Source organism: Colobus angolensis, unplaced genomic scaffold, assembly GCF_000951035.1.
Source record: "Colobus angolensis palliatus isolate OR3802 unplaced genomic scaffold, Cang.pa_1.0 Scaffold10, whole genome shotgun sequence".
NCBI lineage: Eukaryota > Metazoa > Chordata > Mammalia > Primates > Cercopithecidae > Colobus > Colobus angolensis.
Window position 1 is genome coordinate 17,877,733 of NW_012110919.1, and position 21,394 is coordinate 17,899,126.

Here is a 21,394-nt window from a genome sequence, read left to right on the forward strand (position 1 = left end):
GCTGGTATTATAGGTGTGAGCCACTGCGCCTGGCCTACATCAATATTTATAAGGGATATTAGTCTGTAGTTTTCTTCTCTTGTAGGATCTTTATCTGGCTTTCATATCATGATAATGCTGGCCTCATAGGATAAATTTGAATGTGTTCCCACCTCTTTCATTATTTTGAAGGAGTTTGAGGATTGGAGTTCTGAACATTCTTGTATATCTTTTGGTGAACATGAGCACTTATTTTTGTTGGTATGTTCCCAGGAGTAGAATTGCTAGATCATAATGTATAAGTATATTTAGTTTTAGTAGATACTGCCGAAACAGTTTCCTAAAGTGGTTGTGCCAATTTAGACTCCCACTATCAATTTATAAAAGTTTCAGTGTTTCACTTCCTTGTCAACATTTGAAATAGCCATTCCTTCTAATATTAGCTATTTTCATGGGTGTATAGCGTATGTCATTTTGGTTGCATTTTTTCTGATAAATAATGAGTATAGCATCTTATTATATGCTTATTAGGCATTTGTGTATCTTTTGTGAATTACCTCTTCACGTCTTTTTTTTTTTTGAGTCAGAGTCTCACTGTGTTGCCCAGGCTGGAGTGCAGTGGCATGATCTCGGCTCACTGCAACCTCTGCCTCCCAGGTTCAAGTGATTCTTCTGCCTCAGCCTCCCAAGTAACTGGGATTACAGGCACATGCCACCATGCCTGACTAATTTTTGTATTTTTAGTAGAGACAGGGTTTCACCGTGGTCTCAATCTCCTGACCTTGTGATCCGCCCGCCTCGGCCTCCCAAAGTGCTGGGATTACAGGCGTGAGCCACCACGCCCGGCCGTGGGTTGCCTTTTTATTCTCATAATGGTAACTTTTATGAACACAAGTTTTCCATTCTAATAAAATTCAATTTATTAATGTGTTTCTTTTATAGTTAGTGCTTTGGTATCCTATTAAGAAATTTTTGCTTACCTGAAGTTCATGAAGATCTTTTTAACAGATCATCTAGCAGCTTTACTATTTTACCTTTCATTTTTATATCAATAGTTCATCTGGAACTTTTGTGTATAGTGTGAAGGAGGAGTCAAAGTTCTTTTGTTTTTCTTATTAATTAACTGATAGAGCATGATTTCTTGAAAAGGTCACCCTTTATCCACTGAGTTCCAGTGGTGCCTTCATCATAAATTGGCAGATTATATATATTTGGATCTGGGTCTGAACTTGTATTTCAAACTGTTGGCCTTACTATCTATTTTTGGGCTAATACTACAGTCTTTATTACTGCACCTGTACAATAAGTCGTGATATCTGGTGGCATAAGACCTCTTGTTCTTCTTTACTTCTTCAGTATTGCTTTGGTTAATCTACATTCTTAACCATTCCGTATTGATTTTAGAATTAGTTGTCGTTTTTTCACATATGCAAAATACCTGCTAGGATTTTTGATGGGGATTGCATTGAATCTATAATAAATTTGGGAAGAACACCTTAACAACATCAAATTTCCAATTAACTTATGTTGTATTAGGCCTCCAAGTATTTGGATCATCTTTAATTTTTCCCAGCAGTGTTTTGTAGATTTCACTGTAGAGGTTTTACACATCTTTCTTTAGACTTATTCCTAGATAATTGATGTTTTTCAATGCTAAAGTAAGTAGTACATTTAAAGTTTTTTCTAGTTGTTAGTTGCTAGCCTATTAAAATGCAATTATTTAGATAATAAGTTTGTATTTAGCCACTTTGCTAAATTTGCTTATTAATTTAAAATTTGCGTTTTTTGAACGTTCTATGAACATCATCATGTCACCTGAGAATAATGACAGCTTTGCATCTTCCTTTATAATCTTTGTATTTTTGTTTTGTTTTGTGTGCCTTATGTACTAGCTGGGACCTCTAGTGCAATTTTGAGGTGACGTGGTGATAGTGGACATCATTGCCTTTTTCCCAACCTAAGTGGTGAAAGCGTTTAGTGTTTCACCATTAGGTGCGAAATTTGCTGTGGATTTTTGTAGATACTCATTATCAGGTCGAGAAAATTCCCTTCTATCTTGGGTTTTCTGAGAGACTTTTCTTAAATGGGTGTTGAATTTTATCAAACATTTTTTCTACATCTGTTTTGATGATCATGTGTTTTTCTCCCTTATTCTATTAATACTGTGAATTACATTAGTTGAGTTTTGAGTGTTAAGTCAAACACGCATTCCTGGAACAAATCATACTTGGTCAGAAGCATTATCTTTTTATATACTTCTGGGTGTGATTTTTCTATATTTCAGGCTGGATTTTGTTAAGGATTTTGGCGTCTATGTTCATGAGATTTGTGGCCTATGATATTTCTTTTTTATGATGTTCTTGTCAGGTTTTGGTGTCAAGATTATACAGGTCTCATGAACAGGGGTAGGAAGTTTCATATTTCTCTATTGTTTTGAAGAGTTTATATAAGATTGGTATTCTTTATTTCTTAACTCTTTGGAATAATTCAACAACTGGGTTTGGAATTTTGTTTGAGGGAAAGTTTTTGATGATGGATTCAATTTTCTAAATAGTTATTAGATTATATTTTTATTTCTTTTTTTACTTTTAGTAAATTGTTACTTTTAAGGAGTCTGTTTCATCTAAATTTTCAAGTTATTTACATGATGTTCAAACTTTCCTTTTATTACTTTTGCCTTTATTTTTTTTTTGAGATGGAGTCTCACTCTTTTGCCCAGGCTGGAGTGCAATGGCGTGATCTTGGCTCACTGTAACCTCTGCCTGCCGGACTCAAGCAATTCTTTTGCCTCAGCCTCCTGAGTACCTGGGACTACATGCATCCACCAGCTATTTTTTGTTGTTGTTGTAGAGATGGGGTTTCACCACGTTGGCCAGGTTGGTCTTGAACTCCTGACCTTGTGATCTGCCCACCTCAGCTTCCCAAAGTGCTGGGATTACAGGCATGAGCCACCATGCCCGGCCACTTTTGTCATGTTTTTAACATCTATGTTGATGTTCTTTCATTTTTGATATTGGCAATTTATGTTTTTTCTGTTTTTCTTCAGCAGTCTTGCCAGGGTCTATCAATTTTAATAGTCTTTTCAAAGGTCCAACTTTTGACTTTGTTGTTTTTCTCAATTTATATCTTTTAAGAATTGCATTCATTTCTGCTCTTATCTTTTTTCCTTCCTTCTACTTTCTTTGAGTTTAATATGCTGTCTTTTTCCAGATTTTGAGATAGGTGCTTAGATTATTGATTTTCTACCTTTCCTAAGATATACATTTAAAGTCATAAATTTTCCTCTAAGCATTGCTCGATTAATCCCAACATTTTTCTGATACCACACTTTCATTATTGTTCAGTTAAACACATTTTCAATTTTTTATTGTGATTTCTTCTTTTACTTGGCTTATTTAGAAATCTGTTTGTTGCTTAATGTTCCAACATTCGTAGATTTCCTAATTGTCTTTCTGTTGTTGATTTCTCTTTTAGTTCCACCGTGGTCAGAGAACATATTCTGTATTATTTCAAAATTTGAAATTGTTGAGACTTAGTGTCTGTCCCAATATATAGTCTATTTTGGTTAATGTCCATGCACACTTGAAAAGGATGTCTATTTTGCATTTTGAATGTACATTTTGGGTTTGTTGTTGTTGTTTTTGAGACAAAACCTCACTCCGTCATGCAGGCTGGAGTGCAGTGGAGCAATCTCAGCTCACTGTAGCCCCTGCCTCCCGGTTCAAGTGATTCTCCTGCTTCAGTCTTCCATGTAGCTGGGATTACCGGTGCCTGTCACCACACCTGGCTAATTTTTGTATTTTTAGTAGAGACGGGGTTTCACCATGTTGACCAGGCTGGTCTCGAACCTCTGACCTCAAGTGATCCACCCACCTCAGCCTCCCAAAGGGCTGGGATTACAGGTGTGAGCTACCATGCCCAGCTGAATGTACATTTTAAATGTCCCAACATATAATCTGTTTTGGTTAATGCCCATGTGCACTTGAGGAGAATGAGTATTTTGCATTTTGAATGTACATTTTGAATGTATACTGGATGGAGTGTTTTATAGATATCAGTTATGTGAATTTAGTTAATTATGTTATTTAAATATTCCATATCCTTACTGTTTTACTGTTGTTATTGTTTGTTCTCTCAGTTACTGTGACAGGTATGTTAATATCTCCAGCTCTGATTATGGTTGTGGCTGTCTATCTTTTTAGTTCTGTTAATTTTTACTTTATATATTTTGAAGTATTAATATCTTAGAAATTTAGGATTGCTATGTCCTCTTATTGAAATGATTTTTTTATTATTGTTAAATATTTCTACCTTATCTCTAGTAATACTTTTTGCTTTAAAGTCTATCTTGTCTGATATTAATACAGCTACACCAGTTTTCTTTACACATGGGTTGCTACGGTATATCTTTTTCATCTTTTTATTTTCAGTCTTACTATATAATCTTACAATATTTAGATCAGTAAAGTTTTTAACTATAGCTTTTTTGAAAAACAAAACCCAGTCTGATAATCTTTGAATTTAGACCATTTAAATTTAATATTGTTACTGACATTATTGAGTTTAAGTCAACAAACTTACTATTTATTTTTTATTTGTCCCATCTGTCTTTATTCCTTTATTCTTACTTTTTAGCTTTTTGGGAAGGGATTAATAGAATTTTAAAAAATATTCGATGTTTTCTTCTGCTACCTTTTCAATTATACATTCTTTTAGAGTGGTACTATTGGGGATTACAATATGCATTTTTGCATTCTTCACTTATTAATACATCTACCTCTCATTACTCCTTCCACCACTTCAAGCACAGGGGAAGAACACCATCATATTTTAACCTCATTTTCCTCTTTCTCATCTTCTGAGCTCTCATTTTAATGTATACATCTTCTACATGTGTTATATACCCCACAAGGCATAATTATTATTGTTTTAAGCAGTCAATATTTACTTTTATTTATTCACAAATTTACCCTCTCCAGGGTTCTTTCTTCCTGTCAGCAGTTTCATGCTTCCATCTGGAATCATTTTTTCTTTGACTCAGAGAACTTTCTTGCAGATTTGTTATCATACTGTGTAGTATAGTGTAGATCATGAAACACATCTTTATTTCACATATATTTTTGGAGGATATTTTTGCTAGTGATAAAATTCTAGGTTGGTGAGACTTTTTTAAATTTTAATTTTCCTTTCAACACTTTGAAGTTATTCCACTGTCTTCTGGGGTCCAAAAATGTCTAATGAAAAGTTAGTCATCAGATGTATTTTTACTCCTTTGAATGCAATGTGTCTTTTTGTCTCTGGCTGGTTTAACACTTTTTTCATTGTCTTTGGTTTTCAGTAGTTTGACTATGATGTGCATAGATACAGCTTGCTTGTTTTTATTCTTCTTGGGGATCACTGAGCTTCTTGAATGTGTATGTTGTCTTTCATCAAATTTGCAGATTCTTTGCCATTGTCTCTTCAAATATTTTGTCTTCCTCACTCTTCTCATCTTCTGGAGCGGCAGTTACATGAATATTAGACCTTTGATTATACCTCTTTTTTTATGTTTTGCTCTGGTTTGTCTGTCTTCATTCCTTTGTACCTCAGTTTTGTATTTTTTTAATTGACCTGACTTTCAGTTCTAAATTCCCATTTTCTATCATGTCTAGTCTTCTATTAAACCCATCCAAGTGATCTTAATTTCAGATATTGTATTCTTCTGTGGTAGGTGGTCCAATTGATTCTTTTCTCATAGTTTCTAAATCTTGATTGATATTCTCCATTTTTCATCTGTTTTGTCCATCATTTCCTCTAATTTGACCATATTTTTCTCTCTCTCCTCGGACATATTATCCATAGTTATTTTAAAGTTCCTGTCTGCTAAGTCTAGTATCTGAATTATCTCTGGATCTATTTCTATTATCTGGCTATTTCTTGGATTTCAGATATTTTTGGTCCTTTTGAGATGTTTCAATAACACCTCATAGTTTTTTATCCAATACTGGACATTATGGATGCAAAGTTGAAGAGCGTTTGGGTGAAGGATGTTAACTTTCTCCAACAAGTGTTGAGTTTTGTTCTAGCAGGCAGAGAGAGAGCTAGCAGATCTCCTTAATCTTGTCAAACCTTGCTTAAGTCTAGTCTATTTCACTTTTGTCTGTACTACTAGGGTATGGTTTTTATTCCTAAAGCCTGGCCTTTCTGGGTGTTTACCGACTTCCCTCTACTTTGACCCAGCTTAGACTCCAACCCTAACCAATTAATGTTTGGCCTTTTAGTCTCTAAGCTGCTACTTTCCCCTCAGTTTCTTGGTTTCTCACTCTGCATGTATAGCTTGGAGTGGGCTAAGGATTTGAGGGGTAATTTGAATGCAAGTATGTTTGTCTCTTTCTTTTTCTTTCTCTTTTTTTTTGTAGTTAGCTATTTAATGAGGTTCTTAAGACATTTAGAACACCAATTTGTGAGGATAAATTCCATTCGTCAGGGAAAACATAGATCGCAGGTAGCCCTGGAGCTGAGGAAGAGCTTTGATTTTTGGTAGAATTTGTGAGTCCACAGCTTTCTGATCAATCTTGTACTGCTCTGTAATCTCGTATTTCTCTTTTTCTGTGTCGAAGATCTCACCTTCCTGGTGTCTGGGCTTCCGCAGCTGCTTCTTCTTGAAGTAAGCATCAGTAAGATGTTTTGGGATTTTGATATTGCTGATATCGATTTTGGTTGAGGTGGCAATGACAAATTTCTGGTGTGTTCTTCGTAGAGGAACTCGATTGAGGACTAGAGGTCCAGTCACAAGTAACAAGCCACTAGCCATCTGCTTCAGGAAAACCATCCTCTTGCCCCTGTGGCGTCCAGTGAGGATGATCAGAATGGTCCCTGGGGTAATGCTGACTCGCAGTTTTCTCACGTGCTGACTGAAGGGTTTTTTGCCGTGGCTCAACAGCTTTCGAGGCACATCTTCAGTAGGATAATATCTAGGCATTTTGCGAAGTTTAACCACCCGGGTACCATGGTTCTTGTCACCACCAACTGGTTTTGTAAGAGTTGCAAGAACCTTCTCCTTCTTTGTCTTTTCAACCTTGGATTTAGCGGCTGAGTACTTCCTCTTGTACATGGCCTTTCTGGAATACATGGCAGATCGGGAATACCTGCCAATTCCTCTGACAAGGACAGGGTTGCGGCTGCAATGGGCCTTCCCCTTCTTGGGCTTCTTAGCCTTGAGGTTACCCTTTTTCACCTTGCCACCAGCATCAGCCTTCTTGGCTTCGGGTTTCTTCTTTTTAGTATCTGGCTTCTCAACTTTTTCACCTGCCATCTTGCAAGATGGAAAAGAGGTGTCTCTTTCTTTAAAGTTCTCTTCTCTTTGGGATTTTGCTCCTTAGATATTAGCTACTCTGTTATTCCCAAACTCTCCTTAGCTCAATAGACTATACTCTTTGCTTCGGTTCTATTTCCCAGTGTAGCAATTTGGAAAGATCTTTCAGGAAAACACCAAGGTGACTATAGAGCTTACTTCTGGTGCTTCGTTTCTTTCAAGGCTTGTAGTTCCTCTAGTCCTGTCTGCATTTATTGCTCTCCAATGTTTTCAAATAGCTATTTGTATATTTTATCTAGCTTTTACAATTTGGTGGGTGAGTTAATCTAGTGCAAGCTACTTTATTATGGAGGGAACTGGAAGTCTGATGATCAACAACTCTTAGACAAGGAAATTGAGACCTAGAGAAGTGAAGTGGCTTTCTATGATTATACAAGAAGTCAATACCAGTGCTAGATCTAGAACATGACTCTTGTCCAGATAAAAGAATAAAGGAATTTCAGTTCACATTTTGCATTTATTTTCAAAACACAAAGATCACATTTAAAAAAGTCCCACAACTATAAAAGTTATGTGTACATATATTTGGAAAAATATCTGAGGAAAGAAAATAATTGCCTCTAATACTACTATGTAGAGATAACCACTCTTGATGTTTTTGTGTTTCCTTCCAGTCTTTTTTCTAAGAATATATTGTTAAGCAAAATTACATATATATTTATTTATAGTTAATATGTATATATAGCTATCATTTACTGAGCAATGAGAAGTGCTTTAATTCCATGATCTCATTTCTTTCTCACAATAGTCCAAAGAGGTGGCTTATGATTATGAGCTTTACTTACATGTGTAGAAATTGAAGCTCAAGCATACTTGCATTCAAATTCCCCTCAAGTCCTTAGCCCACTCCAAATTGCTTCTTTTTTTGAGATGCAGTCTCGCTCTATTGCCAGGCTGGAGTGCAGTGATCTCAGCTCACTGCAACCTCTGCCTCTCAGGTTCAAGCAGTTCTCCTGCCTCAGCCTCCTGAGTAGCTGGGACTACAGGCATGTGCCACCACATCCAGCTAATTTTTGTATTTTTAGTAGAGATGGGGTTTCACCATGTTGGCCAGCATGGTCTCGATCTCTTGACCTCGTGAACTGATTGCCTTAGCCTCCTGAAGTGCTGGGATTACAGGCGTGAGCCGCTGCACCCGGCCCAAATTGCATTCTTCCCCTCTAGCAGATGTCAAGAATCTTGCCCAAAGTCACATAGCTGGTAAGTGGTAGAGTTGAGATTTGAACTTAGGTCTATATGTCTGCCTTTCAGCATTAGTCTTTTATACTGTTTTTTGCACTTGTCTGCCTCTCAGAAAGTAATGAACCCTCATGTTTCAAAGACTTGGCATTGGAGATTTCATAATTTGCCAGTAGGAATACCAAGAGTAGAGCTCATCACCTCCGTTTAGTGACTGATCTGATGTGTCAATATTTGATTGTGCCTTGTCATCTTCTTTAATAGACTAGAAAGCCCCAAGAAGGCAGGAATGTTGTGTGGTTCACTGTTGTAACCCCAGTGCTTACTACAGGACATGGTTGAAGTTTTAAAAATTACTTATGAGGGGCTGGGCGCGGTGGCTCAAGCCTGTAATCCCAGCACTTTGGGAGGCCGAGACGGGCGGATCACGAGGTCAGGAGATCAAGACCATCCTGGCTAACACGGTGTAACCCCGTCTCTACTAAAAATATACAAAAAAAATAGCTGGGCGAGGTGGCGGGCACATGTAGTCCCAGCTACTCGGGAGGCTGAGGCAGGAGAATGGTGTAAACCCGGGAGGCGGAGCTTGCAGTAAGCCGAGATCCAGCCACTGCACTCCAGCCCGGGCGACAGAGCGAGACTCCGTTTAAAAAAAAAAAAAAAATTACTTACAAGCAAAAAACCACTCTGCTTTAGCATGTTAAGAATGCTTTGACCTGTGGTCCCAGCTATTCAGGAGGCTGAGTTGGAAGGATTGCTTAAGCTGGGGAGGTGGAGGTTGCAGTGAACCAAGATCATGCCACTGCACACCAGCCTGTGTGACAGAGTGAGACCCCATCTCAAAAAAACAAAAATCCAAAAGAATGCTTTGGGTTTTAAGAAGCAGAAACCTGATGGTTTAAATGATGTAGATATTTATTATTTTATTTAACCAAAGATGGGAAGGATAAGGTTCCAGGGTTTATTCAACAGTTCAACATCCTCCAGGACCCAGGCTCTTTATGTCTTTCTGCTGAGTCCCCTACATTGTTGGTATTTTGTCCCCATGTTAGTACCTCGTAATCACAAGGTAGCTGCTGTAGGTCCAGGCATTAGGTTCACATTTAAGACAGGAAAATGGAACAAGGGGAGGCGCCAGTTACTTTTCTTCTTGTGTGTCTCTCTTTTATCAGAAAACAACAAAATCTTTCCCAGAAGCCCCCAATAGACTTATTTTATGTTGTTTTTGTCCAGAACTCTATCATTTATAGCTGAAAGGGAGGATGAAAGAGAATTTGTCCAAAGAATAAGATTATGATAACTAGACTGACCACAGATCAAATCTAGCCTGTGGGCTGTTTTTATACATCCCATGATCTAATAATTTTTTTCATTTTTATTTTATTTGACTTTATTTTTTGAGATGGAGTCTCACTCTGTCACCAGGCTGGAGTGCAGTGTCGTGATCTTGGCTCACTGCAACCTCTGCCTCCCGGGTTCAAGCGATTCTCCTGCCTCAGCCTTCCGAGTAGCTGGGACTATAGGAGCTCATCACCATGCCCAGTTAATTTTTGTATTTTTTTAGTAGAGATGGGGTTTCACCATGTTGGCCAGGATGGTCTCGATCTCTTGATATCGTGATCCCCCTGCCTTGGCCTCCCAAAGTCCACCACGCCCAAACTGTTTTTTCATTTTTAAAGAGTGTGTATGGAAGTTGGGGGGAAGAAGAAGAAAAGGAATAGACTGTGTGTGGCCCACAGGGCCTAAAATATTTACTATCTGACTCTTTGCAGAAAAAGTTTACCAACTCTTGGCTTAGAAAAATCATGGTTTACCTCTTGGGCTATCGTAATATTGCCTTGGATAAAACTGGGGTTTGATTAGCAAGCAGGAAAAAATGAACAATTGGCTATTGGGTGGCCTGCCACAGAATGTATCCCTGGACCAGGCCAATGGAAAAAATGCCTTCTCGGGGTGTGATTTGAGATAGGTCAACATTCTGCCTACTGAGAGGACTTCTTTTGCTGGCATGAGCCTTTCAGTATCAGCACCAAGGACCTGGTCAAAATGAAAATGTGTTGCTTGGAATGGGAGACTATTCAGTTTGTTAGCCTAGAATAAAAGAGTATGAGATTTTATGGATCATCTTGGCCCAACTCTCCTGTTTTACAGTTAAGGAAACTAAGGCTCAGAGAAGGGATGTGATTTGCCAGAGATCACACTCCTAGTTAGTGTCAGAATCAGGACTGTTACTGAGGCCTTCTGATATCTGTCAAATGCTCTGTTATGTCTGCTTAGCAACCCAGAAAAGATTAATTTAGTTGATTCGCTAGTATGAGGAAATGTGATATGGGACTGACATTTTTTGATGGAATGCAGTTGGAAAGAAAACCCTGGACCAGTGGGGTCAAGTCCTAAATGCCTGATGGGTGAAGAAACCGAGCAAGAGTGGATGGGTTATTTGCCATAATTCAGGTCTCATAAGTTCTCACTTCCAACCTAAACAATTGCATTTTTCCCCTAGCAGATGTCAGTAGATATGTATGCTTCTGATGGCATACTCACCAACAAGCAGGAGGATTGTGACTGTAAAATATTAAAAAGTCCGTGACTGTTGGGACATCATATCCAGAGAGGAAGGCTCAGCAGTGTGGATTGGACAGAGTTGTATGGGTAGAACAGAAGTTTCTGCAAAAGTTGGGCCCAGAAGATTCCCTGAGCATCTACTACATGCTAGACTCTATGGAAATCCCAAAATTATGTAAGGAAAGAAAGAGGAGGGAGCCAATATTAAAATATATTCAGCACCAGGCAGTATGCTGGGCATAATCACAACCATAATTTCTTTTAATCCTCTGGAGGGAAAGTATTTTTTCTCCCCATTTTACAGATGAAGAAACTGAGATTCAGAGATTATGTGACTTATTCAATGTCATAGCAAGTAAGTGGTAGAGTTAAGACTTGAATTTAGAGCTATCTGATTTTATTGCTGGCTCTCTTTTGACTACATAAACTGTCTTTTCCGTGAATCCCTGCTCTCAATGAATTTTCAATCGAGAAAAGAAGTTAAGGCACATACTTGAATATTCACAATGCAAAGCCATATGTGATCGACTTCATTCAAAGGATATGAGGTGTACTTAAGACCTTGCCAAACCAAGTGTGGTACTGACCTAGAGCATAGACCTTCCTGGAAGCTTGTTAGGAATGCAATATTTTAGGCCCATCCCAGACTCACTGACACATGCTTTGTATTTTAACAATACTTGCAGGTGATTTACTAATTATGCATGCTGAAGTTTGGGAGAAGTCACAAGATTGGAAGGTGACTCTGGGGAAGGCATTTTGGAGGAGGTGACATTTGTCTTGGCCCTCAAAGGATCCATGTGGTTCCTGCAGTGATGGGAAAATGGGGGAGGCAGAAAGCTACAAGACTGGTCTTGAGCTTGGAGAGTTTTCCAGGTTGGCTTGAGCAGAGAGGTTGAAGAATCATGGCAAACAGGACTAGGAATGAGTTTGGGCCACATCACTGAGGGACCTGGATTCCAAACAAGGAGTCTAGAATTTGAGGTCTGAGGTGCCACCGAAGGAGCTGGCTGAGGAGTGACAAATCAAAGTGGTATTTTCAGAGGGTTGGTGTGGAGGTTCTATGCGGGTGGATTCAAGCCAGGAAGAAACATCAGGGCTGCTACCTACTCCAAGTTTGAGGCCTTAAACTAGGCTGGTGTTAGAGGGTTGGAAGAAATTAGAGAAACTGGGAGGATAGGATGGGTCCAAAGAACAGGAACCCAGTGGGATTTTTGGGATTCCTGAATCCCTCTTTCAGAGACAGAGTAAGTGAAATGTAACCAAGAGGTGCCCAAGTCCTCTAGCCTTCAGGTCACCATTTTCTTAATGTCTAAATGAAATGACTCTAAATTCCATCCCGTATCCTAGGCAGGAATCCAGAACCTTCCACTTCCTTCCACGAGGTATCAGACACACACATGCATGTGTGTATATTTGTTGTGAATGTATGGAATGAGGTTCTTCCTCTCCCGAGACAGTCCACGCTGTGTCCCATTCCCTCTGCCCTTTCACAGCTCCTAGCCACTGGCATTCTCCTGTCTTACCATGTGCCTCACTCTGAATGTACACTTCTTCCTTTACCCTCTCCTGTTACTGACTGTTCAGTGGGGACTGAGGGTACCTATAGCATAGGATAGGGAAAAGTTCTAATTCAGTGGCATGATGGCATAGAAAATCTGGAGTCACAACTTAAGGTGACTCATCACTATTGTATTAAAATATAATTGCAGGCCGGATGTCATGGCTCATGCCTGTAATCCCAGAATTTTGGTAGGCTGAGGCAGGCAGATCACTTGAGATCAGGAGTTCACAACCAGTCTGGCCAACACGGTGAAAGCCTGTCTCTACTAAAAATACAAAAAGTAGCCAGGCATGGTGGCTGGTGCCTGTAATCCCAGCTACTTGGGAGGCTGAGGCAGGAGGATCGTGTGAACCCAGGAGGTGGAGAGGTTGCAGTGAGCCGAGACCACACCATTGCACTCCAGCCTAGGCAACAAGAGCGGAACTCTGTCTCAGAAAACAAAACGAAACAAAACAAAACAAACAAACGAAAAAAAACCACATCACATTTCAAGGCTACGTAAGTGAAAGTTACATCTGTCTCTCACTCCACTCACCTCCCTCAGCATGTCTTAGTTGATTATCCAATGTGGTTTCTTATAACTTCATAAAAAGATTTCCAGAGAAGAAGAAATGTCATTAAGCCGTATTTGAAATTCTTTACTAAAAAAGACAGAAGGAACTGCTCCACCTTATCTGTTGTGGAGAGGAGAAGACTGTGGTGAGATGGAATGTCTCCAGGAGAAGGAAGTTCAGGGTGATCAGGAGCTGTTTTGTATTTCCATTGAGATGTGGGCCAAATGCCCTGCCAATAGCAGAAAAGCATTCAGGCAGCTCCTAGAGCTAGGGCAAGACTGAGAGTCCAGGACAGGGTTCAACAGGAGAAACCTCTTGGGTCACTTGCAAAGAATTAGATTGCCCCCATGGGGTGTCTGCTGCAGTTTTAGTGCTGGCTGGGAACCCAGGTTTGAGATTGCTAGCTGGCTGCCGTGGCCCCAGTGTTTAGGCTGTGATTTAAGATGACCTCCTTGGCTCCTCCCGTTCCTCACCTCTGTGCCCACAGTGTCATCAAGGGCTGCCCATTCTGCCCTCAGTGTCAGCCTATATGTTCTTTCTTCTCCAGCTGACCTTCCCCACTCCTCTGGGGAAGAAGGACGTACTGCTTCCTCTGGGCTTCGAGCACACTGCCAGGCCAGGGCCCCTCCACCCTCCATTTAGCCTCTCCATGGGACCAAAACATCTTGAGGGGAAGGCACTGTGTCTGACTGTATCTCACCAATACTTAACATAGTAGGGCCTGGTACATGGTAGTTGCTCAGTAAGCATATGGATATTAGGAAAACAAAACAAACCATAAAGCCTCACTAGATTATGGGTGTTTATAATTTGCTTTCAGTTTTTGGCACTCTACGACCACTTATCCATTTGAGTAGATTCTTCCTTTGGATGCCCCTCCCCTATAGGATCTTTTTAATTTGTTCATACTTAAAAGTTAGAATAGTTTTGAATAGATTATACAGCCATGTGGTCCAACAATCAAAATGCTTTAAAGAAGTCTTGGTCTCACCCCCATCTTCCCCCTGCAACCCGCTACTCCAGCTTCCTAGTAACAAACACTTTTGTTTCTCATGTATTCTTAGAGTATTTCCTTATGCAAATGAAAAATTCAAATATGTGTTCTTTTTTTTTTTTTTTTTTTTTTTTTGAGACAGAGTCTTGCTCTGTCACCCAGGCTGGAATGCAGTGGTGCCATCTCAGCTCACTGCAGCCTCCATCTCCCAGGTTCAAGCGATTCTCCTGTCTTATCCTTCTGAGTAGCTAGGATTACAGGCATGCACCACCATGCCCAGCTAATTTTTGTGTTTTTGTAGAGGCAAGGTCTTGCCATGTTGGTTAGGCCGTTCTCAAACTCCTTACCTCAAGTGATCTACCTAACTCGGCCTCCCAAAGTACTGGGATTACAGGTATGAGCCACCGTGCCCAGCCATTTGTTACTTTTTTAACACAAAAAAGTGGCATACTATATGCACTGTATTGTGACTTGCTTTTTTCACTTAATAATAAAAACCAGAGTGTTCCATCTCAGTAAGAACATAGAAAGTATCCTCATTCTTTTTTGGTTTTCATCTTCAAAAAAAAAAAAAATACTTGCATAGTATCCCATTGTGAGGATGCATTCTAATTTAGTTACCCAGATGAACACCTGGGCTGTTTCCAAACTTTTGCTGCTACAGGCGAGCTGCAACAAATAACCTTGTGTATGCATCGTTTCAGATGTGTCCAGGTATAGCTGTAGGATCAGTTCACAGACATGGGGCTGCTGGATAAGGGGTATGTGGGATTTCAGTAGATTCTGCCAAATGACCTTCCATACAGAGAAGCCCTGGGTTTTGTTTGTTTGTTTTGTTGTTTTGTTTAGTTTTTGTTTTTGAGATAGGGTCTTGCTCTGTCACCCAGGCTGCAATGCAGTGGTGCAATCACGGCTCACTGCAGCCTCAGCCTCCCAGGCTCAGGTGATGGCTCCCACCTCAGCCTTCTGAGTAGCTGGGAGTACAGGTGCGCACCACCATGCCTGGCTAATTTTTTATAGAGATGGGGTTTTACCATGTTGCCAAGGCTGATGGAACTCCTGAGCTCAAGCAATTTGCCCACCTTGGCCTCCCAAAGTGCTGAAATTACAGGCATGAGCCATTTCCAGGTACTTTTCAAAATTTTTTGTAGAGACGGAGTCTCACTATGACCCTTCTGCCTCAGCCTCCCAAAGTGCTGGGATTATAGGTGTGAGCCACTGTGTCTGGCCAGGAGGCACGGTTCGCTCTCCCCCTGCAAGGTCAGAGGGTACCTGTTTCCCATTAGCTTCACAGCAGAATTGCGTGGTTGTGATTTGGATTTTTGCCAATCTGATAAGTAAGATACGCCATCTTGGTGTAATTTCTATGTTCATTGGTTAAAACTGACCATCTTTCCACCTTTTAAGAGCATTTGTATTTTTTCCATTAACTGTGTGTCATGTGCATCGCCTATTTTTGCTTTTGGTTCTTGGTCTTTTTCCTGCTACTTTTACAGGAGCTCTTTTCTATGGTGGGCAGATGAGACCATTGTCTGTGGAATGATTGCAGTTTTCCCGAGTGAGTCATTATCTTTGTACTCATGTTGTGTTGTTTTTTTTTTTTTCTCTCTCTCACATAGAAATTTTGGATTTTTTTATGTAATAAAATTTATCTATCTTTTCTTTTATGGCTTTTTGATTTTGTATCAAAGTTAGACAGCCTCTTTCCCACTCCAAGATTATGAAGGAATTCACCCAGAGGAGACGAGAGGAAGCAGGTGTGGGCCCCTCACAGCAAATGCTGCCAACATCACAGTTTTGTTTGGGATTTAGCCCCGTTCCCACGGGGAGAAGGGTTTGCTGCCAGAGGCTGATGCCCACTGCCAAAGGCCTGGGTGCCAGGCACCCTGCTCATCAGCTGGTGCCCTTTGCAGGGGCTGGAAAGGAGGTGAATGAGGGGAAATGAAACGTTTGGCAGCCCCATGTTCCCAACAGGTGAGGTCTGACCAGGTGCAGCCAGGTCAGTATAATGAAAGGAAATAGAATTAGAACTTTGAAGTGAAATTTGAGACTCACATAAACTTGAACCTTTCCTGGGATTTGAAAAGAAGTAATTAATTTAGAAATGTGCTTCCTCAATGTTAAACTCTGCCACACTGGCTCCAGGCAAGAAATATTCTAGAATAGATTCCCAAATGTGAATTCATTTGACATGGAGGCAGAAAAGAAATGAGGCAGATGATAACTTCTCTAAAATCTTCAGTCCAGTACTACGAGTTTGAAGACAGAATGAGGCTCATAAATGTTTGGGTCTGGGGAGGTTTTGATGTCAACTTGCCTGGGTCCTTGTCTTTGCTCTGCCACTCAACTGTGTGGCCTCAGACAAATTCCTTCACTTCTCTGAGCCTTAGTTTCTTCTTCTGTAAATGGAAACTATCCCCATAAATGGGGATAATACTAACAATTAGGCCTAACATTGATTAAGCACTAAGTACACTCAGGCCCTGCATTTGATGTTTCACATGCGTTAAACTATTCACTTTCTAGGGCAGCTGTTAAAGCTAAATGCCATACCATGAAGAGCTTTCCACAGTGCCTGGCACAATATAAGTCCTTAATAAACATTCCCTGGTAGTACTGCAGTTTTGGTATGTTACTGAAATCATATGTTTTTTATATGAACATTTAATATATGAAATCATATGTTGTTTGTATGTTACTGAATCACTCCACTTTTAATTGTGGTGTCATTTTATTCATTCACTCATTCCACAAATGCTTCCTGAGCCCCTACCACATGTGGGTGCTGGAGACCCAGTGGTGAGCAAGGTCGGGGCCCTGCAGAGCTTACAAGCTAACAAGGCAGACACAGTGGTCAGTGCTGCAGACTGAATGTCTGTATTTCCCCCAAATTCAAATGTTGAAGCTCTAACCCCCAATGTGATGCTATTTGGAGATGAGGCTTTGGGGAAGTGTTAGGTCATGAGGGCTCAGCCCTTGTGAATGGGATTAGTGTCTCCTTATAAAAGAGGCCCCAGAGAGCTCCCTCACCCCTTCTGCCATGTGTGAACACAGGGCGAGAAGACAGCTGTCTTTGAACCAGGAAGCAGACCCTCACCAGACACCAAATCACCGGTGCCTTCATCTTGGACTTCCAAGCCTCCAAAACTATGAGAAATCAATTTCTGTGTTTAAAACCAGCCAGTCTATGGTATTTTGTTACCGCAGCCTGAATGGATTAAAACGATCCATGGGCAGTGACCACACTCTGCCATGGAGACTTTGCTGGGGAGCAGTCAGGGTGCTGAGGGAGCACAGAGTGAATAACTCTCCCAGCTGCAGAACTTGCCAAACCTCACGGACAGGGTGCGGAGCCAGGCGCATGGTCCCTCTGGAGAAGCAATAACAATTATAGGAACAGGGAACATTTAGATAGCAAGTCCTTTGAACCAGAAGTGGTTCAGTTAATACTCACGATAGCGGTATGTGCTTGGTCCTATTATTATCCCTATTTTACAGATAATGAAACTGAGGAACCAAAATGGTGTTCAAGGTCACATGGTTAATAAGTATTGGAGCTGGGATTTGAGCCTAGAAATTTGGCCCCAGAGTTTATATCAGGAGGTAGATGCAGAGAGGAGAGCAGAGATGCTCACTTCTGGGAACTGGACTGAGATCCCTGTACCGTGTTAGGAATCATTACTGCAAAGTGGGAGCAGAACAGAGTGGCAAGAAGACCAGGTGCCAGGACAGCATCTTGGCAGGAGCTTTTTTTTAAAGCAGACTGCAGCTCCCCAGCCTTGGCAGGACCAGCAAGGGGGCACTGCAGGTGTGCCTGCGAATGGCTCCAGGAATCCTGCTGGCCTGAAATGATGCTTTACGGATGAATCTTGTTTGGTTCAAGGCATTTCTCCCGGTGAAAATGAAAAGGCATTTGGCAGGACCAGTTCCTAAAGTCTCTATCAACTATGGCTATTTCCATTTACCTAAAATGTGTTCTCCTACTCTCTACTCTCTTTACCTAGGTAAGGTTCTTGCTCCTCCTCAGATCCCCAAGCCAGACTCACACCCTACATTTGGTGCTGCTATAGCATTCTGGACCTGCACTTCACAGCTCTTGCCTAGGACTTACTTTTAAAGTTTGGGGTTTCTTTTTGTTTCGTTTTGTTTTAATTTTACTTTACTTTTGAAATCGGGTCTTGACATGTTGCCCAGGCTGGTCTCGAACTGCTGGGCTCAAGTGATCCTCCCAGCTCAGCCTCCCAAGTAGCTGGGACTACAGGTGCGTGCCACTGTACCTGACATGGACTTACATTCAATTGGCTGATAATTTATGACCTCAAGAGAGCAGTGACTATGTCTGCTTTTTCTTACCCTTTAACACCTGTCATGGGGCTGGAATGTAGTAGACACTCAATAAATATCTGATGAATGAGTAAATAAATAGCCAGCACTTCAGGAGAACTAAGATAGCCATCAAATAGGAGGGTCAGGCCTGGGTGTGACACACCTCCTACTTTAGAAGAAAAGGGCTGGGCATTCAGACCCTGGGCACAAAGTTGCCAGTGATCTAAGGAAAGGAGCCAGCAGAGGTGGACAGTACCTGTTTGGTGACTGAGCTGGAGGGCCCACATTGGCTTTGGGGTAGACCAGTTCTCTTCTAAATACTATCAGTAGCCACTGGATAGCTGAACACCTAGTGAGGTCCTGTCTCCATTCACCAGCTACATGGCCTCATGCAATTATTCACCCTCACTAAAGCTCTGCTTCCTTATTTATAAAATAGGGATATACCATTTCTTCATAGCAATATTTGGAGGAATAAAATGAGGTATCATATGAAAAGTGATGTGTAGTGCCTGGCTTAAGTACTTGACCAATGAGTGCTATTATTAGTATGGCATTTTTAAAAACTGTTCTTGTTCTAGTTCTTAACATATTATATTTAATCCTCAAAACATCCTTGTGACATAAGTTATGATTCACATTTTTTTAGATAAGGGCCTTCAGGCTTGGATGAGTCAAGTTGCTGCTCAAAGTCCACACAGTTGGGGGCAATGCTGGAATTTAAACCCATGTCTGCTTGTCCTCAAAGTCAAGTTCTTTTTATTCACTGATACTCAGAAATGGGGCCATAACAAAATTTAGCTGGGAAAAAAATCTTATGTAACAAAGGCAGTATTGCCTGAGTGGGAGACACTGCTATGGAATCCCAGAACAGGGAGCTTCCCTGGCTCCACCAACGGGACCACGTGCATCTTCCCCGGGCCCCAGGTCCCAGTTCCTTGCCTTTCCTCCTGCTGCTTCTGACTCTCGAAGTACCCTGTCCCTTGGTGGCCTCCTCCCAGAGTCTGACGTGTCCTCTGCAAAATGAACAGGGCAGGTTACAAACTAGGATGGACTGTATGACCCTCACATGTTTTAAGTGTAGCTATGTATGTGTTTGTGTGTGAAAGAACCCTGAAAAAAGACAAGGCAAATAGGATAAAAAGGTTAACAGTTGTTCCCTCTGTTGAGAGGGGCTTGGATTCTGAGATATTTTCTCTATACTTTCTTCATTTTAAAAAGATGAGCATGCATTACTTTTGTGAATATAAAACAATGTTATCTTTTAAAAACCTCAACCATCCCTTCAGGGCTCAGCTCAAGTGCCGTCTCCTATATGGAGCTGTGACGTCCCCTGGTGTGTGTTTGCCTTGTGAGGTCCTTGGCGACGCAGTTGTCTTTGCCCCTGTAAATCTTCCAAAGCAGCAGATCCCAGCAGACAGAATTGCTCCAAACGCCTCCTGGCCGGCCAGTCATAGCCAAGGGCAACCCTTCCCCACAGACGGCTGCAGAGGGTGCTTTTGAACGCTTACCCTCTGTTAAGCCCATTTCACTTCATCCTCCCAACAACGTTTTGAGGTAGGGATTATTATTATCCTCCATTTAGAGACGACTGTCTTAAGACTTAAACGGGATAATTAGATTGTTAAACATCACATTCCATGCTCACCTGGATCCACTCTGCCACATCCAGCAAAGACCCATGCTGCAGCCACCTTGCTTCTGGGAAAGTGACATAATCTGTCAGGTCCCCTTGTCTTTATCTGCTCTAACCTTCCCCACCCTCCTCCTGACTTCCATCCCACCTTACCCCCGTCTGGCTCCCGTCTCTGACTCACTCCAGGACTCGGCTCACCTATCATTTCCTCCAGGGAACCTTCTCTGACAAGCTCTGCTTTTCATGTAGTCTGGGTTGGCCGACTCCTCTGTGCCTACCTGTATCACAGCACTTACCACTTCTTGCTGAGCTTGTCCTCTGTCTCCTCTGCCTTTCTCTTTCCCCAACCAAACTCAAAGGCAAGAGTTTAATTGCTTTCTCCGTGGTGACTAGTTGGCACAAATAAGGTATTCAATAAATATTTGTTGAACAAATTAATAGGATTCTTATAATCGCCATAGAAGATGACCTTTTTACAAATGAGGAAAAATGAAGCTCGAGTAAGTTGAGTGGTTTGCTCAGTTCTGGCTGGTAAGTGTTAGGATTATTCGAATCTAAGTCTTTTGACAACCTGTCCACGTTGACCAAGATGCTGAAATTTAAAGAAACAAAAATTTAAAACCCCGCCAGTTTTAGGGGGAACAAAAATACTAGCAACGTGCCAGTGCAAGCTAGGTAGGGGTAGATTTAGGTTGTTTATATGGTTTTTCTTGTTTAAAAAAACACAATTGACAATTTGATGTTGTTGTTTGTTTTTGAGACAGGGTTTCACTCCTGTCACACAGGCTGGAGTGTAGTGGTGTGATCTCTCTGCAACCTCCGCCTCCCGGACTCAAGAGACTCTAGTGCCTTAGCCACCTGAGTAGCTGGGATTACAGGTGTGCACCATGATGCCTGGCTAATTTTTGTATTTTTAGTAAAGAGAGGGTTTCACCGTGTTGGGCAGGCTGGTCGCAAACTCCTGGCCTCAAGTGATCTGCCCGCCTCCACCTTCCAAAGTGCTGGGATTACAGGCATGAGCCACTGCGCCCGGTCCCATGTTTTTTATATAGCCCTTTCTTTCTCTTCGATTATTTGCTTAGTATTGTAATTTCTAGACACTGGGTTGTAAGCAGCTGACCCTTTTAGATGGTTCTCAACATTACTGCCAAATTGCATACTAAAAACATTAACACTACCTTCAGGTATAAAGAACTCTGAGAGTGTCGATTTCACCATGTATACACCAGCATCAAAAATTGTC

At 41.1% G+C, this 21,394-nt stretch overlaps 1 protein-coding gene, 1 long non-coding RNA gene and 1 pseudogene across 3 annotated transcripts in view; 1 reads left to right on the forward strand and 2 right to left on the reverse strand.

Moving 5' to 3' along the window:
• LOC105507126 overlaps window positions 1–21,394 on the reverse strand; it is a 276,554-nt gene that overhangs the window by 119,139 nt on the left and 136,021 nt on the right. The gene's annotated exons all lie outside the window — the stretch shown is intronic.
• Window positions 1–21,394, forward strand: part of RFX4 (regulatory factor X, 4 (influences HLA class II expression)) — a 163,198-nt gene that overhangs the window by 17,095 nt on the left and 124,709 nt on the right. The gene's annotated exons all lie outside the window — the stretch shown is intronic.
• Window positions 6,370–7,273, reverse strand: LOC105507120 (annotated as a pseudogene). The gene has a single exon (XR_001001043.1). The product of XR_001001043.1 is annotated as a 60S ribosomal protein L6 pseudogene (transcript).